The 14,425-nt window shown below is 41.0% G+C and overlaps 1 pseudogene; it reads right to left on the reverse strand.

Annotated features, from left to right (window-relative positions):
- Positions 1–14,425, reverse strand: part of LOC129820844 (FERM and PDZ domain-containing protein 4-like) — a 68,604-nt pseudogene that overhangs the window by 6,309 nt on the left and 47,870 nt on the right.

The raw sequence follows: 14,425 nt of genomic DNA on the forward strand, positions 1-14,425 counted from the left end.
TGCATCAAATGAGCATTTCTGAGATTTTAGGGTATTTTGGTATTAGTACTTTAATTAAAAAGTAAACATAATATTTCTTAAACTTGATGTAGATGTATATTTTATTTTGTTTATCATACTTCTGTCATAAAAATTTCTGGAATTTTAACCACATTAAAATGGACATAAATCCATAATTTCACAGCTCACTACAAGTAATGACACTTCATTTAAAAAATTTAAACTACGTAATCACCAAAAGTAACTATTGAGAGCTCCACAAACAATAACTAGTAATGCTGCATACTCAAAGAAAGGTTCAAATCTCACCTTTCTGGTTAAAATACATTCCTGAGATGTAGTCACTTTTTAAGACACAAGCGTAAGTACACAGTACAAATATGATAAAAATATGAAATATTTGATGTTACATATTTCCTATTCAACAAAACTGTATGTACAGTATAAGGCTAGAAATGACTTATATGCTTTCTAAATATAGCATAATCAAATGATAAAATGACTAACTATAAAATTAATGAAATTGTTTTTTATTTCTTCATCAATCTACACACAATACCCCATAATGACATCACAATACCCCACAATGACGAAGCAAAAACGGGTTTGTAGAAATTTTGGCAAAAAAATAAAAACTGACATTTACATAAGTATTCAGACCCTTTACTCAGTACTTTGTTGAAGCACCTTTGGCAGTGATTACAGCCTCAACTCTTCTTGGGTATGATGCTACAAGCTTGGCACACCAGTATTTGGGGAGTTTCTCCCATTCTTCTTTGTAGATTCTCTCAAGCTCTGTCAGCTTGGATGGGGAGCGCTGGTGCATAGCTATTTTCAGGTCTCTCCAGAGATGTTCGATCGGGTTCAAGTCCGGGGTCTTGCTGGGCCACTCAAGGACATTCAGAGACCTGTTCCGAAGCCAGTCCTGCATTTTCTTGGCTGTGTGCTTAGGGTCATTGTCCTATTGGAAGGTGAACCTTCACCCCGAACTGAGATCCTGAGTGCTATGGAGCAGGTTTTCAACAAGAATCTCTCTGTACTTTGCTCTGTTCATCTTTCCCTCGATCCTGACTAGACTCCCTGCCGCTGAAAAACATCCCCACAGCATGATGCTGCCACCACCATGCTTCACCTTAGGAATGGTGCCAGGTTTCCTCCAGATGTGACACTTGGCATTCAGACCAAAGAGTTCAATCTTGGTTTCATCACACCAGAGAATCTTGTTTCTCATGTTCTGAGAGTCCTTTATGTGCCTTTTGGTAAGCTCCAAGCGGGGATTGTGTGCCTTTTACTGAGGAGTGGCTTTCGTCTGACCACTCTACAATAAAGACCTGAATGGTGGAGTGCTGCAGATGGTTGTCCTTCTGGAAGGTTCTCTAATCTCCACAGAGGAATTCAGGAGCTCTGTCAGAGTGAACATTGTGTTCTTGGTCACCTCCCTGACCAAGGCCCTTCTACCCCGATTGATCCGTTTGGCCAGACGACCAGCTCTAGGAATAGTCATGGTGGTTCCATACTTCTTCCATTTAAGAATGATGGAGGCCACTGTTCTTGGGGACCTTCAATGCTGCAGAAATGTTTTGGTACCCTTCCCCAAATCTGTGCCTCGACACAATCCTATCTCGGAGCTCTACAAACAATTCCTTCAAGCCTTATGGCTTGGTTTTTGCTCTGACATGCACTGTCAACTGTGGGACCTTATATAGACAGGTGTGTGCCTTTCCAAATAATTTCCAATCAATTGAATTTACCACAGGTCGACTCTAATCAAGTTGTAGAAACAAAGGATGATCAATGGAAACAGGAAGCACCTGAGCTCAATTTAAAGTCTCATAGCAAAGGGTGTTAGGGGGAGCAGCACAGGGGAATCCAAGCGCAGACTCAGACAGGAAAACAGGGATGAATGAACCCAGATATTTATTGTAACAGGGAGAGATGAAGTGCGGATCCAGAGAAGTTCGGATGAGTTGTAGGAAACCAGATGTGGAGGCTGAGGTTTGAGTGAGCTGGGTTGGGACAGGGTAAACAGGTCCAGAGGGGAATCCAAGGGAGTGTTGGTGGGTTGAATCCAGAACAAGGTAGCAGGGTGGTGAGATGTGGAACAGAAGACAGGAAACAGAGTCAGAGCAGCAAGACGAACAGAGATTACGATCTGGCAGAGGGGAAGTGGCAGGACTGAGTATTTGTAGAGGTCTAGATTATGGAACGGGTTGCAGCTGGTGGGGAACTGCTCTGACTAAAGCACACCTGTCTCCAACCACACAATCACACAGAGAGAGAGAGAGGGAGAGGGAGTACTAGGGGAATGGCTGCAGGTCAAGGAGACACTGGATGTCCACTAGGGGGTGTGGCAGGAGGAGCAGATGTGACAAAGGGTCTGAATACTTACAGTATGTAAATAAGGTATTTCAGTTTTTATTTATTTTATACATTTGCAAAAGATTCTAAAAACCTGTTTTTGCTTTGTCATTATGGGGTATTCTGTGTAGATTGATGAGGGGGGAAAAGTATTTTATCCATTTTAGAATAAGGCTGTAACGTAACAAAATGTGGAAAAAGTCTAGAGGTCTGAAAACTTTCCAAATGCTCTGTAAATTCTTCAGACTTGTATAGAGAAAATTGTTGTAACATTTTATTATATTATATTTTTATTTGGAAATATTTACCAAAAATGCAGTTTACCTACATATTTTTGTATTTTTATAGATTAAAATAATAATAATTATTTAACCTTTATTTAACAAGGCAAGTCAGTTAAGAACAAATTCTTATTTACAATGACGGCCTATAGATAGAAAGATTAAAAAACGATATATCCACAATACGTTCCTGGAGTGTCTTAACAAAATGTTACATATTTTTATAGAATATTTCAGAAAAAGTTTCATATTGGTGTCAATATTCAACTGCTAAAAAGTTTGTTGTGATAGGATTAATGGGAAAAAAATACCACACTCAGAATGAGTTCATGTAGAAGATTTCACCTTCACATCCAGAACATGTAGCTCTACCCTGACATTCTTCTCGTCCTCTGTGTACATCTCGATACGGTTGACGTGGCTGAAGTCCGCCAGCAGCGCCACCAGGTTAGTCTTGGTGTTGATCACATGACTGATGCCATACCTGGGACCCACTAGTAAGGTCACCTCTGTGTGCTTCTCTCCTTGCTGTGGGCATAAAGCAGAAGGGAAACCAGTGAAAGACAATACACACGGGGGTGGACTGGGACCACATATTGGCCGTGGCATTTCTAACACACCGGACCATTTTTATCCTTGAGGCCCCCATACAGGCCCAATTTTTTCCTTGAAGCCCCCACACCAGCCCATTTCCCCCTTGAGGCCCATACACCAGCCCATTTTTGTCCTTGAGGCCCTTACACAGGCCCATTTTCTTTCTTGAAGCACCCACACGGCCCATTTCTTTCACTTATGGCCCCCATATTAGCCAGATAAGGATCTGATATTGATATTTGGTGTGTCGTTACTCAAAAGTTCAGAAAATAAGAGGTAGTTATTTACCAGCAGTATAGATTTAAACACCCGCCCTCCATACAGTCTCAGGTCACTGAGATACTTCAGATAGTGGACCTTGGCCTGCAATGCTGACAGCTGAAAGAGAACATGAGCAATTTAGGCTACTGTCGTTGCATGAATGTGCACAGAGGATTTATTTTACAAAGAAGGTGGCGCTATGATTGGTCACAGTGACGCATTACATTATCTAACAGTGGGAAATGTATGAGAGCATGAGAAATCAGGTTCAGTATTCCACTAGGTGGTGCTCTTTTCCAATGTGCTGCATTACGAGTGAGCTGGAGAAGAGGGGGAGAAGAGGAGACAGGAAAGAGAGGGAGAAGAGGAGACAGAAGAGAGAGAGAGAGATTGAGAAGAGACGAGAGAGAGGGAGAAGATACAGGAGAAAGAGAGAGGGAGGAGACAGGAGAGAGAGAAAGAGAGAGAGAGAGGAGACAGGAGAGAGAGAAAGAGAGAGAGAGAGAGGAGAGAGAGAGAGAGAGAGAAAGAGAGAGAGAAAGAGAGAGAGAGAGAAGAGGAGACAGGAGAGAGAGAGAGAGAGAGAGAGAGAGAGAGAGAGAGAGAGAGAGAGAGAGAGAGAGAGAGAGAGAGAGAGAGAGAGAGAGAGAGAGAGAGATATGTATTTAATGCTTTAATGTATTGTTGTTCTGATTAATATTGTTGTTGTAGCTGTTATTAATGGTAATTCCATGTCCACTACTACTATTATTATTGCTGTTGGTCCCACCATTTATTTATATATAAATATATATATATATTGTATATATATACATATATATTTGATTTAGATTTTTCGATATGTTTACTTTGACAATGTAAGTAATAATTTAATAATGAACTTGCCATGTCAATAAAGTCAATTGAATTGAATTGAATTGAATTGAGAGAGAGAGAGAGAGAGAGAGAGGGAGAAAGAGAGAGAGAGAGAGAGAAAATAGGAGAGAGAGAGATATGTATGGAGACGAGGAGACAGAGGAGAGAGAGAGAGAGAAGAGGAGACAGAAGAGAGAGAGAAATAGAGAGAGAGAGAGAGAAGAGGAGAAAGAGAGAGAGAGAGAAGAGATTGGGTGAAAAGCCAAAATGTGCAGTTTTGGCAGCCAAATATGTGTCCTCCTGCCACAACCTGAGGGACAGCCAGTGAAAAATGCAATGTAATATTGATAATATTTCCCATTTAGCTTAGTTTTGTTTTGTCTTTCATACCAGGTCATATGTCTTCTCAAGTCATATTGACACTGGTCTACTACTGTTGCTTTAATGTATTGTTGTTCTGATTAATATTGTTGTTGTTGTTAATGGTAATCCCATGTCCACTACTACTGTTATTATTGCTGTTGGTCCCACCATTTATTTATATATAAATATATATATATATTTTGTATATATATACATATATATTTGATTTTGATTTTTCGATATGTATACTTTGACAATGTAAGTAATAACGAACCTACCATGTCAATAAAGTCAATTGAATTGAATTGAATTGAATTGAGAAGAGGAGAGAGAGAGAGAGAAGAGGAGAGAGAAAGAGAGAGAAAGAGAGAGAGAGAGAGAGAGAGAGAGAGAGAGAGAGAGAGAGAGAGAGAGATGGAGAAGAGGAGACAGAGAGAGAGAGATCGAGAGAGAGAGAGATGGAGAAGAGGAGACAGAGAGAGAGAGAGGGAGAGAGAGAGAGAGAGAGAGAGAGAGAGAGAGAGAGAGAGAAAAGACAAGATAAAAAAATACAAATATATAAATAAATATAAAAATAAAAAGACATGGCTACCCAAAGAGGAGCGTGTATGTGGTCACTGCACGACAGGGGAGGTAGAAACAGAGATGCACTTCTCTCCTTTACTGTGATAAATATTCCTCACCAAGAGATTCATTATTCACAGAAATGTCTACATTTATTCCAAATTTTAACTTACTAAACCCAGAGGAAAAACTAAAAATACTCATGGGCGAAGGAGCAATGGCTCCTCTTGCAGCCAAATATGTATTTGCCTGCCATAGCCTGAGAGACACTGAATAATAACATCTGCATAGTAAGCAGTAACTGTTATTACTATTATTACTGTTGTTTATCATTCCAAGTAGTAATGTTATGGGTGGTAATGGTAATGATAGCAGTTTAATGATGGTGGTGGTGGTGGTAGTAGTGGTAATGATGATAGTAGTTGTAGTACCGATGTAATGGTGAAGATGACCGTTATTTAGTTATAAGTTAGTTATAGTTTCATTTTTTTATTACATTACGTTCGATTATTGACTGTTACCATTTTATTGTTACTATTTTTATATTTAATTTTGTATTATTATTTACTGCCATTCTATATTATTATTTGTCATTGTTTATAATTTTATTACAATGTATATTGTATACATTGTTGCTTTGGCAATATTGACACAATGTTTTTCATGCCAATAAAGCAGCTTGAATTTGAATTTGAATTTGAATTTGAGAGAGAGAGAGAGAGAGAGAGAGAGAGAGAGGGAGAGAGAGAGAGAGATGGAGAAGAGGAGACAGAGAGAGAGAGATGGAGAAGAGGAGACAGAGAGAGAGAGAAAGAGAGGAAACAGGAGAGAGATAATAAAGGTACTCTACCTTTTTTCCAGGAGGTACCAGATTCTGGTTGGTTTTGAGAATGTGTGTTAGGGCTTTCTTGATGTTCTTCTCTTTCATACTGGATAGTACTGCAGGAGGGAGGAACAGTGCCAAACCCCACTCCTTCCTGTAGAGCAAGAAACCATGGTAACACAGGTTTAATGTACAACAGAAGAATGCATTCGTCCAGCAACAATCAATCACTTTATAAAGAGGGGGTGCATTGATTAGCCAACAGCTAGTCGATTATAATCAATATGCATATTAAATACATGTGGTATTTATGACGCACCAATCAATGGGGAAATCATTACTGTATCTGACATGGATGTAATTCCTTCATGAAGACACCCAAGCCAGATAATGATTTTTTATTTCCAGATTATTCTCAAGTCACTGAGCAAGTGTTGAGAGTCTAATGTTGTGAGGGTGTCAAAAGCTCTCATAACAATGTGTTGGTGGACTGAACATGTAAGGAAATGCAGTGCCATGTTTGAACTTTAAGGAATCACACTAGACATTGGATCTGTTCTGTGTTGACCTGGTGGTGGGAAGCAGTGTGAAACCCAAGCTACTCACTCAATGTACTTGAGGGAGACTTTCTGCGATTGTTTGGTGTTAATAGTGAGGATGTACATCTGCAGGGCAGCCAGACGCAGGGCCGTGTCGTATTTCAGCTCTGACCCAAATCTCTCCAGCACCACGTCATTACAGCTCTTGGAGAGGAGAAGAGGAGGAGGAAGAGAGGACAGGAGAGATAAGCAAAGGGGAGAGGAGAGATGTTACACTGGTTAGACTATTGTTCCTGACCTTGAACCAGACAGTACTAGTACACAGTAACTATGGTATGAAGTTACATTTGGCTCCCCTAGTGTCTCTGGTTGTGGTGGGCTCCAAGTCAACAGCAGATCATTAAAACATTTCTGATCTAATGTTTCTACAAGGAATCTTACCAAATACATATCAATGAATATCATAGAAAAATATACATTTTGATAACACAACAAACCTGATACTTTTCAATCAGGCAGTGTTGTCTTCCATGTGCTGTGACTCACCTGAACATAGAGGTATTCAAACGCCACTGCATCTCTCCTGAGGAGGTCAATGGGGTCCTTTGGGACAAAGCTGATGCGGAAGAAGCATTTCATCTTGTGCGCCCCTGGTCTCTGTGTTGCCTAAGGCACCAGACCAGGACAAGGAAGTGACATTTAGTGATGCGGTGTCATGAATAATGAATAATGGATTAAAGATACTGCCATTTAAATGCTGACATTTATTTTAAAAACTCATTACAAACCTATAAAATAAGCTTCAAATCTATATCCTCGTTTGAATGCTTACAGAAACAAAACAAAATGTATAACTCACATTTGTTATAACAAATGTATTTAAGACCAGAATGATAAACATTGTTTTATTACAGTTTTTCATTTTTATATTGAATATATAATACTGACCTGTCTTTTTTGTGACTGTTTAAAATGAGCAAAAGGTGAAAAACAATTTCTCAGCCACATTATACTTATATTCATCTACAGTCTGTTGGGGTGTCTGCATAATGTTCACCGTTACCCTACAATCATTCAATCACATGCCCAACAACATCCATTTCACACTGACTATGAGGAAAAAAAGCAGGTCATATTTGATTACACTGTATTGGGGCCTAATATTGTCAATCTGTCGTCTACCCGAGCATGAAGCCACCCCACTGTCCCCCCCCCCCCCCCCCCCCGATGACGTCTCACCTGAGTTAACATCTCCTGCTCGTGGAGGAGCATGAGTCTGCTGGCCGAACCCTCGTGTCTGTGCTCCAGCATCAGTGAGAAGTGTTCAATACTCTTAATGAAGAGCTTCTCTTGCAGGGTCAAGATGACATCCTTTCACACAGACAGAAGACACATTCATTATTCAGATGTTACTGTATGTGTCAGGCACGTGCAGGGACCACCAAGTGACAGAGTGAGGTGTGACGAGAGGAGAAAAGCTGTGTAAAGCACACATTTGCATTATATATACCCTAGCTAAATATGTATGTATTCTTAAGCAAAAAAAAAAATACTGCATATCCTAGTAAGATAATGGAAAATAAATGGGGTTTGAGTCTCAGTAAAAACCTATTCAAAATGGAGGATTTTTTCACATCCTATAATCATAATTGTACAGCGCATAACTTGACAGTGTGTCAGCCGGCGTTACATAGTATCAGACAGATAGAAAACGTACACGTTGGAGATGTTTTGTTTATGAGGAAATAAAGCCCTGGCCTACTTCTCCATGCTTCACAGTTAAATGAAGTTCCAGCTGACGTGCCTTCGTGGGAGTGCTTTGTGTAATGCACATTTGGACACCTGCTGAATCCTAATGAAGTAAAGATAATATGATATGCTGCTGTGTTCAAAGGAATTAACTCTTCTAGAAGTGGCCTATGAATGATGTAAGGTTAAATAGAAAAGTCATTTTTTTAAACGAAACACTGTCCCCATTACAATGTCTTAGTGAATGCCACAGTGTACCTTAATGGATGTGTTCCTGTCAAACTTAAAGGATTTAGTCTGTCCGTTCTCCAGGTACACCTTCAGAACATTTGTCATGAAGAGTAGAGAGTTGTCCTTCACAGATTCCTGGAAATAAGAAGAAAATGGGGATGATTACTATAGCTTCAATATTGATCAGTGGGCTACACTGTGAAATGGGGATGATTACTATAGCTTCCATATTGATCAGTGGGCTACACTGTGAAATGGGGATGATTACTATAGCTCCCATATTGATCAGTGGGCTACACTGTGAAATGGGGGAAGATAATGGAAATAACTATCAGCAATGGCAATGTGAAGAAGAACACGACTGCGTCCAATACAGTTTAACAGTGTAACATATATTGCAATATTAGAAGATTCAAAGTCATTATCATTGGTGCTTTTAGCTTTTGGAGAACACTGGTATACAATCACATGAGACAGAGAGGGATGGATAGTTTCAGTGCAGTACTGTAGGTCTTACCGGGACTTGACCGTTAATGATGACCTCCTCTGCGAAGCGGACTTTCACTGGATTAGACTTTAACTTGGCCTTTTTGGCTGCACTGATGAACGCAGATTTGGGTGACTAGGGGTGGGGGTCGGTGGGAGAAACAGAAGTTAAAAAACAGTTGGCAACAGGACTTCCCCTTCGGAGAAGTCACAACAAATCAGCCGTTTCTCTCTCTCTCTTTTCTCTCTCTCTCTCGCTCTCTCACTCTCTCTCTCCCACGCTCTCTTTCTGCCTCTCCCTCTCTCGGCCTCTCTCTCTCTCTCCCCCGCTCTCTTTCTGCCTCTCCCTCTCTCGGCCTCTCACTCTCTGTACCCCGCTCTCTTTCTGCCTCTCCCTCTCTCGCTCTCTCACGCTCACTCTCTCTCTCCCACGCTCTCTTTCTGCCTCTCCCTCTCTCGGCCTCTCACTCTCTCTCCCCCGCTCTCTTTCTGCCTCTCCCTCTCTCGGCCTCTCTCTCTCTCTCCCACGCTCTCTTTCTGCCTCTCCCTCTCTCGGCCTCTCTCTCTCGTGTGAGAGCAGAGACTTCATACAGAGAAATATAATTAGAAGAAATTAATGCTCAAATTATATAATTTTCAGAGCTGTTTTTGAAATGATTCAATTTAATACGTTTTACAAGTTCTGTGCAGCCTTTCTGAATGTAATTGTTACTTTTGTAATATGAAAAATGTGAAATGTGCTTCCGAAAGCCAGGTTACAACACAGCATGATTTCTGCTAGAGTTGGAACACACAGCATTCTCTCTTTCTCTTTCTCTCTCCCTTATCCCTCTCTTTCGCTCTCTCTCCCTCTGTCTCCCTGTCCCTCTCTCTCTCCCTTCACTCTGTCTCTCTCTTTCTACCTTCACTCTGTCTCTCTCTCTCTCTCCCTTCACTCTGTCTTTCTCTCTCTCCCTTCACTCTCTCTCTCCACCTTCTCCCTCTCTCTCAAGCGAATTGAAGGTGCTTTTACAGTGCCTTGCAAAAGTATTCACCCCCTTGGCGTTTTTTCTATTTTGTTGCATTACAACCTGTAATTTAAATGGATTTTTATATGGATTTCAAGAAATGGACATGCACAAAATAGTCCAAATTGGCGAAGTTAAATAAAAAATGAACTTGTTTAAAAAAAATCTAAAAAATAAGAAACGGAAAAGTGGTGCGTGCATACAGCATGTATTCACACCATTTGCTATGAAGCCCCTAAATAAGATCTGGTGCAACCAATTACCTTCAGAAGTCATATAATTAGTTAAATAAAGTCCAACTGTGTGCAATCTATGTGTCACATGATCTGTCACCTGATCTCAGTATATATACACCTGTTCTGAAAGGCCCCAGAGTCTGCAAAACCACCAAGCAAGCAGTTCTATGAAGACCAAACAGGTCAGGGGCAAAGTTGTGGAGAAGTACAGATCAGGGCTGGGTTATAAAAAACATATCAGAAACTTTGAACATCCCATGGAGCACCATTAAATCCATTTTTTTTAAATGGAAAGAATAAATGGAAAGATAAAATAAGCAAAAATGTTTGTTGTTTGCCAAAATTCATGTGGGAGACTCCCCAAACATATGGAAGAAGGTACTCTGGTCAGATGAAGGTACTCTGGTCAGATGAGACAAAAATGTTGCTTTTTGGACATCAAGGAAAACACCATGTCTGGCACAAACCCAACACCTTCCATCACCCTGATTACAGCATTCCCACAGTGAAGCATGGTGGTGGCAGCATCATGCTGTGGAGATGTTTTTCATCATTAGGGACTGGAAAACTGGTCAGAATTGAAGGAATGATGGATGGCGCTAAATACAGGGAAATTCTTGAGGGAAACCTGTTTCAGTCTTCCAGAGATTTGAGACTGGGACAGAGGTTCCCCTTCCAGCAGGACAATGACCCTAAGCATACTGCTAAAGCAACACTTGAGTGGTTTAAGGGGAAACATGTAAAGGTATTGGAATGGCCTCGTCAAAACCCAGACCTCAATCCAATTGAGAATCTGTGGTATGACTTAAAGATTGCTATACACCAGCGGAACCCATCCAACTTGAAGGAGCTGGAGCAGTTTTGCACTGAAGAATGGGCAAAAATCACAGTGGCTAGATGTGCCAAGCTTATAGAGACATACCCCAAGAGACTTGCAGTGTTAGTTGCTGCAAAAGGTGGCTCTACAAAGTATTGACTTTGGGGGGTGAATAGTTATGATGCTCAAGTTCTGTTTTTTTGTCTTGTTTCTAGTTTGTTTCACAATAAAAAATATTTTGCATCTTCAAAGTGGTAGGCATGTTGTGTAAATCAAATGATACAAATCTATTTTAATTTCAGGTTGGAAGGCAACAAAATAGGAAAAATGCATAGGAGGTGAATACTTTCGCAAGGCACTGTATGATGAGCTCCTTCTCAAGGTGAAGTAGTTTCCAGTATAATAACACTTATCAGGCTGTAGAGACAGTCTTCGTACAGGGAAATATAATTAGAAGAATGTACAGTAATGCTCAGATTATATAATTTTCAAAGCTGTTTGTGAAATATTCAATTGAATAAGTTTGACAAGTTCTGTGTAGCCTTTCTGGATGTAATTGTTACTTTTGTAATATATAAACCACTATTGTTTTCTCTACAGTTACTTCTGAAATGTGCTTCGAAAAGCCAGGTTACAACACAATAGACAGAATTATATTAAAATCATTGTCTATTTTGGTGATGACAGCACAAATCCATCTCATTGAACTATTCTATAAATCATATCACTGACGTTCACAATAGCGGTTACTGTGGCATTGTATCCATCACCATATGGTTCTCCCGAGTACTAACAACTGTGGACATGGCAGGTTCAGGTTAACTTGGGGTCTCAAGCTTGGTTTTGAAGCTACCATGAGAGGACTTGGACCGTGTTCAGTGTTCAGTGTTTGGACTGCATTCCCTGTGAGTTAACCAGGGGAACACTCAGCAGTATCCTGCCTGTTACAACGCAAGCACAGACATATGGCCACGTTTCATGTCTCGGATTGTCTCGGATTCACAGAGTCAACAAACCAATCAGCATCGCAGACAAACCGTCTATTGAAATCTTTTCCCCAGGAGTTTGCTCTGAATCTTTTCAATGGAACCTTTGAAGATGGGAGGAAGACTTACTGGGTACGGTAGAACCACTGTCAAAACAATGGATTCTTTGCAGCTCCTGGGAACACAACACAAACAAACCAAAAACATCATTATAGATTGAAAAGGTAAATATGTCAAATTCAGCGGAAGTCGATTAATCCACTCTGAGTCATGCATTGTTTGGCCTACAGTGGGCAGATTATGACTGTTAGAAATAAGCCGACAAAGATGGGTTAACAAGATGAGCAATCTGGGTCACACTTTGTCTGGATAGTCCATCAGTAGATGCTCTACAGATGGTCATACTATCAACAAACTACACTATACATACAAAAGTATCTGGACACACCTTCAAATTAGTGGATTCGGCTATTTCAGACACACCCGTTGCTGACAGGTGTATAAAATTGAGCACAAAGCTATGCAACCCCATAGAACAAACATTGTCAATAGAATGGCCTATAATCAAGAGCTTAGTGACTTTTAACGTGGCAACGTCATAGGATGGCACCATTACAACAAGTCAGTTTGTCAAATGTCTGCCCTGCTAGAGCTGCCAACTGTAAGTTCTGTTATTGTGAAGTGGAAACGTCTAAGAGCAACAATGGCTCAGCCGCAAAGTGGTAGGCCGCACAAGCTCACAGAATGGGACCGTAGAGTGCTGAAGCGTGAAGCACAATAACTGTTTGTCGGGGGCTTCATGAAATGGGTTTCCATGGCCAAACAGCCGTACACAAGTCTAAGATCACCATGCACAGTGCCGAGCGTTGGCTGGAGTGGTGTAATTCTCACCCCCATTGGAGCAATGGAAACGCATTTTCTGGAGTGATGAATCATGCTTCACCATCTGGCAGACCGACAGACGAATCTGGGTTTGGCAGATGCCAGGAGAAGACTACCTGCCTGAATGCATAGTGCCAACTGTAAAGTTTGGTGGACGAGGAATAATGGTCTGGGGCAGTTTTTTCTGGTTCGGGCTAGTCCCCTAAATTACAGTGAAGGGAAATCTTAATGCTACAGCATACAATTACATTCTAGACGATTCGGTGCTTCCAACTTTGTAGCAACAGTTTGGGGAAGGCCCTTTCCTGTTTCAGCATGACAATGCCCCCGTACACAAAGCGAGGTACCTATAGAAATGGTTTGTCGAGATTGGTGTGGAAGAACTTGACTGGCCTGACCTCAACCCCATCGAAGACCTTTGGGATTGGAACATCGACTGCGAGCCAAGCCTAACCGCCCAACATCAGTGCCCGACCTCACTAATGCTCTTGTAGCTGAATGGAAGCAAGTGCCCGCAGCAATGTTCCAACATCTGGTGGAAAGCCTTCCCAGAAGAGTGGAGGCTGTTATAGCAGCAAATGGGGGGGGGGGGGGCAACTCCATACTAATGCGCATGATTTTGGAATGAGATTTAATACAAGCAGGTGTCCACATACTTTTGATCATGTAGTATATCGGTTGATAACTGCTTGCTAAGGTTACAGTTATGGTTAGGGTAGGGGTTAAGTTTATGGTTAGGGGTAAGGGGTAAGGGTTAAGTTTAGGGTTAGGGTAAGGGTTAAGTTTAGGGTTAGGGGTAAGGGTTAAGTTTAGAGTTAGGGTTAGGGTTAAGTTTAGGGGTAAGGGTTAAGTTTAGGGTTGGGAGTAAATGTTAAGTTTAGGGTTAGGGTAAGGGTTAAGTTTAGGGGTAAGGGTTAAGTTTAGGGTTAGGGGTAAGGGTTAAGTTTAGGGTTAGGGTAAGGGTTAAGTTTAGGGTTAGGGTAAGGGTTAAGTTTAGGGTTAGGGGTAAGGGTTAAGTTTAGGGTTAGGGGTAAGGGTTAAGTTTAGGGTTAGGGTAAGGGTTAAGTTTAGGATTAGGGTAAGGGTTAAGTTTAGGGTTAGGTTAAGGGTTAAGTTTAGGGTTAGGGTAAGGGTTATGTTTAGGGTTACTAGATAGTTTGTTGAAATGTAACTGATAGTTTGTAGATAGTCTGTAGAGCATCTAGAGATGGTTTCCAAATAAAGTGTTACAGCAATCTGTTCTAGCGATGCCTCATGCCTGGAAGTTAATCCTGTATTGGTACAGTAGTTTACTGCTGAGAGAGAGCACAACACACTGCAAGGCCAGGGGAGCAGTGATGGAATGGACTCCTTAGTCTCATTTTTCACTGCACTAATCTGCTGTACAGACACA

This window comes from Salvelinus fontinalis, chromosome 23 (genome assembly GCF_029448725.1).
Source record: "Salvelinus fontinalis isolate EN_2023a chromosome 23, ASM2944872v1, whole genome shotgun sequence".
Lineage (NCBI taxonomy): Eukaryota > Metazoa > Chordata > Actinopteri > Salmoniformes > Salmonidae > Salvelinus > Salvelinus fontinalis.